Source organism: Anolis carolinensis, chromosome 1, assembly GCF_035594765.1.
Source record: "Anolis carolinensis isolate JA03-04 chromosome 1, rAnoCar3.1.pri, whole genome shotgun sequence".
Lineage (NCBI taxonomy): Eukaryota > Metazoa > Chordata > Lepidosauria > Squamata > Dactyloidae > Anolis > Anolis carolinensis.
Genome location: NC_085841.1, coordinates 185,668,996 through 185,675,426, shown reverse-complemented (window position 1 = coordinate 185,675,426; position 6,431 = coordinate 185,668,996).

The window sequence follows — 6,431 nt, the reverse complement described above, 5'->3', positions numbered from 1 at the left end:
AGACCCCCATCCCTCACCCCACCTCATCCCGCGCCCCCTCCCCCCATTTTGAGCCCTGCACCGATCCAGAGCCCCCAAAGTGACCCTTCTAGGGAACCTCTGCTTCCCGGGATTCCCACTCTCCTAGACTCACTCTCCCAACCCCCTACCCTTTCGCCCCATCTCCCTTCCGTTCCCCAGCCCTCTCCTTCCTCCCAGCCCCATCTCCCCTCCGTTTCCCAACCTCCCATTCCCTCTCAGCCCCCCCAATCCTCCCTTCTCTCTCCTCCTCCCAACCCCCCCATTCTCCAATCCTCTTTTCCCTCTCCTTCTCAATTTCCTTTCTCATTCTTTAATGGCTATCTCCCATACACGCTACCCAGAGGATCACCTTTCCCGACCCCAGACCCTCTCGCCTCTCAGACTTTATTCCACCCTCTATTACTCCCCTCTGCGCCTCCTGCAGGGACCTCCCCCGTCTCTTCAGCACCCCCAGCTTCTCAAACCACCCCACCAGTCCCCCTAGCGCCCAAAAGACCCAGCCCCAACTGTCCCCCTTCCACTCCTTCGTCAGAAACTTCATCCCTCCCCCCTCAAAGGGTTTCCCAAACGCAAGAGGATCCCTTTGAGCCCCTCATCACCAAAAATAGCCTGCGGACCCGCCCCGCCACTGTAATGGCCCCCCTACGGGAGGTGGTCGGGGCAAGGGGAGACCCGGTCCTAATTCATGTCCCTTTCAGTACCACAGACCTCATTACCTGGAAGAAGACAACTGCACCACTCTCCCAGGACCCCTCAGAAATGACCGAACTTTTTAGAACTATTTTTCTAACCCATCGCCCCTCCTGGGCAGATGTTATGACTCTCTTGGGCTCTCTCCTTACTCAAGAGGAGAAGCGCCGCCTACTGGCCGCAGCTCAGGCTGAAATCATGAAGGCTGATGTAGATGACGGTAGAGATGCTGAAATTATTTTTCCAACAAAGGAAGACCCCAGCTGGGACTATAATACCAACGCTGGTATGATGTCTCTAAAGGCCTTCCATCGTGCCATCTTGGCTGGCCTACCGTTGGTCTATCCTCGCCCCATAAACCTTTCTAAATACTATGATATAAAACAGACTCCTGAGGAAAGCCCCTCTGATTTTTATGATCGGTTATGTCGCACTGCAAAACAGTGGACACACATTGACCCCTCTGACCCCCAAAATGCATCCTCTTTAAATTCCCTGTTCATTGGCAGATCTTGCAGGGACATTCGGCTAAAACTCCAGAAACTGGAGGGGGGAGCAGGCATGCCCATCTCCCAGTTAATCAACATTGCTTTTAAGGTGTTCCACAACCGGGAGGATGCGGCAGCCCAGAAGGAAGAAGATGACCGAGAGGCTCAAGCACAGGTCCAAGCAGCCAGTATGGTGGCTGCACTGGCAGAACGTGACAGGGGACGGGGAGTTGGGGAGAACAGAGAAAGGCCAGTTTGGAGGGACAGGGGGCAAGGAAGAGAACCACCAAGGGAACTCCGTTGTTATTACTGCCAGCAGAGGGGGCACTACAGGAGAGAATGTCCCGATCTCAAGGATAAGGGACCAGAGAGCCGGGTCATGTGACTAGGGCAGCGGATCGTCTTGGCTCCCAGTGACCCGTTGGTGCCATTGAAGTTAGGAAAAAGAACTGTGGATTTCCTTCTAGACAGTGGGGCCACCCATTCAGTGGTCACCGAAGGGTTTCGGGGAACAGACATGGGAGCTAGGAAGACTCAGGTAGTGGGGGTCTCAGGGAAAGAGGCAGAGAGGTCTTTTCTCAAGCCCATGGAGTGTGAGGTGGGAGGAAAGACTCTGTCTCATGAGTTCCTGTACATGCCTGAGTGTCCAGTTCCCCTTCTGGGCCGAGACATCCTTTGCAAAATCAGGGCGCAGGTCACCTTTGGGCCAGAGAAGATCATCTTGGCTGTCCCAGAGGAGGAGGGGTGGAGGATACAGGCTCTCCTGCTCCATCAGCCCAGCCCAGAGGCTGACCTGATCCCTTTGGCCATTCTGGAACAAGTCGACCCTGTTGTGTGGGCCGATGGGATTCCAGGGAGGGCCAAGAACGTTGCCCCAGTCAAAATTGCCCTAAAACCGGACATCAGGCCTCCTAGGATTCCCCAATACCGCATCCCCCTCGAAGCCAAAAAGGGCCTCCAGCCCATCATTGAAAATTTTCTGAAGCACTCTCTGCTGAGAGAGTGCGCCTCCCCTTACAACACACCTGTGCTGCCAGTCAAGAAGCCCAACTCAGATGAATACCGCTTTGTGCAGGACCTCAGAGCCATCAATGCTGTTGTGGTGGACATTCATCCCGTGGTGCCTAACCCCTATACTCTTCTTTCCACTATCCCTCCTTCCTGCTCTTGCTTTACTGTTCTGGACTTAAAAGATGCCTTTTTTTCTATCCCTCTGCACATAGATAGCCAAGAAATATTTGCCTTTGAGTGGGAGCATGTGGACTCGGCCAGGAAGGTACAGCTCTGCTGGCAGGTTCTTCCGCAAGGTTTCACCTGTTCTCCTACGATCTTCAGCCAAAGCCTTGCTTCGGAGCTGGACAGGTGGCCGGATCGGGACCAGGGGGTCCTTCTGCAATACATTGACGATCTATTGCTTTGTTGTGAGGATGTACCCACCTGTGAAAGACTTACCATCAGTCTCCTCAACTTCCTGGGAGAGGCTGGCTTCAAGGTCTCCAAAAAGAAAGCTCAAATCTGCAAGGACACTGTGCGTTACTTGGGGTTTGATGTCTCTCAAGGACAGCGGGCTCTGGGGCCGGAGCGGAAGGAAGCTATCTGTAAGGTCCGAGAGCCCAAGACCAAGAAGCAACTGCGGGGTTTTTTGGGCATGGCTGGCTTCTGCAGAATCTGGGTGCCCAACTTCGGACTGCTCGCCAGGCCTCTTTATGAGGCAACCACCGGACCGGAGACTTTCCTCACCTGGACCGCAGAATGCAGGACAGCCTTCGATGCCATCAAGAAAGCCCTCATGTCTGCACCAGCCTTGGGACTCCCTGACATGACCAAGCCCTTCTTCCTTTATGTTCACGAACGTCGGGGGGTGGCAGCGGGGGTGCTGACCCAACCTCTGGGCAGCGCCAAAAGGCCAGTCGCCTACTTCTCTAAGCGACTGGACCCCACCAGCCTCGGGTGGCCAGCCTGTCTTCGTGCCGTGGCCGCCACTGCTATGCTGGCTGAGGAGGCCCGGAAGCTGACATTGGGCCAACCAATGACTGTCTATGTGCCCCATAGCGTCCTGGCAGTCCTGGATGCTAAGGGGACCAACTGGCTGTCAGCAGGACGGCTCACTCGCTACCAGGCTTCGCTCATCGACCAGGGAGACCTCACCCTGGCCACCACCAACTGCCTCAACCCAGCCACCCTGATGCCCATCGAATCAGCCGAAGGGGACGACCAGGAGCCACATGATTGCATCGCCACCATTGAAGAAGTCTACTCCAGCCGGCCGGACCTCAAGGACCAACCACTTCCCCAGGCAGACTTGGAATACTACACTGATGGGTCGAGCAGTGTCCATCAGGGCGTGAGGAAGGCGGGCTATGCAGTTGTTACTCTGTGGGACACCATAGAGGCAGAGCCATTGCCAGCCGGTACCTCCGCCCAAAAAGCAGAACTCATCGCCCTCACCAGAGCTCTGGAGCTGGCAGCAGGAAGGACTGTCAACATCTACACAGACTCTAAGTTTGCCTTCAATGTCCTGCACGCCCACGGAGCCATCTGGAAGGAGAGGGGACTGCTGACCACTGCAGGCAGCCCGGTCAAGCACCAGGCGGAAATCCTGAGGCTGCTGGATGCTGTCTGCAAGCCCACTGCCGTTGCTGTCATCCACTGTCGGGGACACCAGGTAGGAGACCAGGACGCTGCCAGGGGAAACAGGAGAGCAGATGCTGCGGCTAAGGGGGCCGCCAACAAAACGCCCACCTTCCAGGGAGCCCTCATCCCGGACACCACCATCACCAGCCTCCCTCTGTATGGAACTGTGGACGATGAGTTTGCTAGGAAGGAAGGACTGACACAGGATGGGGGTTGGTGGAAGGACAGCCAAGGCCGTCTGCTCCTCACAGATCCCCTGATGCGTGAAGTGGCCCTCCGCCTTCACAAAAGCACCCACTGGGGTCATGATGCCATGCTGGAACACCTCAGATCCTTCTTCATTGGACCACGCATGGCCCAACAGTCTATCTGGGCCTGTAAGCGATGTCTCCTCTGCCTAAAGAACAACCCCAAGATCCAGAAGAAGCCAGAAGTGGGGCATCTCAGGGCAGGACTGCAGCCAGGACAGGTATGGCAGGTGGATTTTGCTGAATTGCCCTCCAGTAAGAAGTACAAATACCTGCTGGTGTTTGTGGATTGCTACAGCGGGTGGCCTGAAGCTTTCGCCTGCTATACTTGTACTGCCAAAGAGGTCACTCAAGCCCTCCTCCATGACATCATCCCACGTTTCGGCCTGCCCCTCTGCATTTCTTCGGACAACGGGAGTTCTTTCATCTCCAAGGTCACCCAACAGGTCTCTCGGGTCCTCCAGATCCGGTGGGACTTGCATTCCAGCTGGCACCCAGAAGCAAGCGGCAAGGTTGAAAGGATGAACCAAACCCTTAAGAGACAAGTGGCGAAAATCTGTCAGCAGGCTAACCTACCTTGGCCAGAGGCTCTTCCACTCGCTCTCACTCGAGTCAGGGCTGCCCCTAGGGGCAAGTTAAAATTAAGTCCTTTTGAGATTCTTTATGGTAGACCTTTTCCTTCTTCCCAGGTTCCCTTGAAGGCTGAACACCTACATGAGGTGGGCTCCGAAAGCCTTAGAGCTAGGCTGTCTTCTCTTACCTCTGTCCTCTCTTCTCTAAACAGGTACCTACTCTCCCACCTTCCTGTCCCCTTGGATGCTCCAGTCCACGACTTTTCCATTGGAGATTGGGTCTTCGTGCGGACGTGGCGACCGGAGCCTCTGACTGAGAAGTGGGTCGGACCTCACCAAGTCCTCCTGACCTCCTACACCGCTTGCAAGGTAGCTGGAATCCGTGCCTGGATCCATCACACCAGGCTCAAGAGCGCTCCTGAACCTGAGCCAGCCCCCACCAGCGGTGAGGAAGACAAAGATCTGTGGACAGCTGAGCTGGGAGACGACCTGAAGGTGTTATTCCGGAAAACACCTCCTCAGGGACCGCCGCCCGCGAACTGTCCTGACCCACACCCTCCCGAGGCCCGGAGAAAGACCAAAAGCCAGAGACCAAAGCACAAGACCCTCTCCAAGGACCTCTCCAAATTCCATCCTTCTAGCACCACGGGAACACCCCCATTTGGACCTACAAACATTTGACAGCTCGCTTTGACAGCTGTCAAATCGGCCCTCACTTCAACCCCCGCTCGGAAGAGCTAACCCCACGATTCCACTGGGAGCTGTCCGGCGTGCTGAATCAGGAGCCGTGAGTCCTAATTTCCCTTCTAATTTTCTCTCTGCTCTCTCCCTGTCTTTCCCACTAGGAGCTGTCCCTGGTACTTAACCCTAGAAAATGCTAACCCTAGTTCTCATCTTTTCTCTGACTCTCCCTGCCAGTTCTAGCCCGGTGTTGTATGAATGGCTTTCTTCTAAAGTAAACTTCTGGCAACAGTTGGCCACAAAAGCCTTAAATGTCTCAGATTTTTGCCTGTCCAGTGGAGCCTCAGCCACAGACCTGTTTTCCACCTGTTTAATTGGCATTCCAGAACCTCTGGAAATTTTTAGAAATTATACCATGTTCCAAGACATCCCAAAGGATATGTCATACAGAGATCTCTCTAACTGGGGAAGAGTCTCCATGGACAAGTTGCCTGGCATGGCTGCCATCCGCCTTGCTCATGTTCCTCAGGCAGAAAATTGTTTTCAAATACCCACCTGCATCGGTGAGTGCCATCAGCTTCCCATTGACAACTCTCTAAATTGTACACGTATAGAAAAACTGTCTCATTTGAATGCCCATTTGGTCCTGCCCCCAGGATGGTTTTTCCTGTGTGGACAGACAGCCTATGGTTATCTACCTGCCAATACCTCCATGGGGAATTGTGCATTGGGTAGGCTGTCTCTTTTTATGCCCTCCAAGAACGACTTAGAGTTGGCACACTCTTTGGGTCGGAAGGCAAGATCCATTCAGAACTTGGACCCGAATTGTGACCCCTCAGTAGTGCTAAAAGGTATCCCACAATTTGTGGCGGCTGCATTGTTCACTCCCGGAGTGGCCTCAGCCATGAATTATAGGGCCATAAAGCATCTGGCCTGCGCTCTGGTCAAAAACATCAATTATACCTCTCAAGCCTTGGCATCAGTGGCAAAGGAAATGCATGAGCTGCGGGAGGCTGTATTAGATAACAGGGCAGCTATTGATTTCCTCCTATTGAAAAACCACTATGGCTGTGAGAGTGTAAGGCACATGTGCTGCT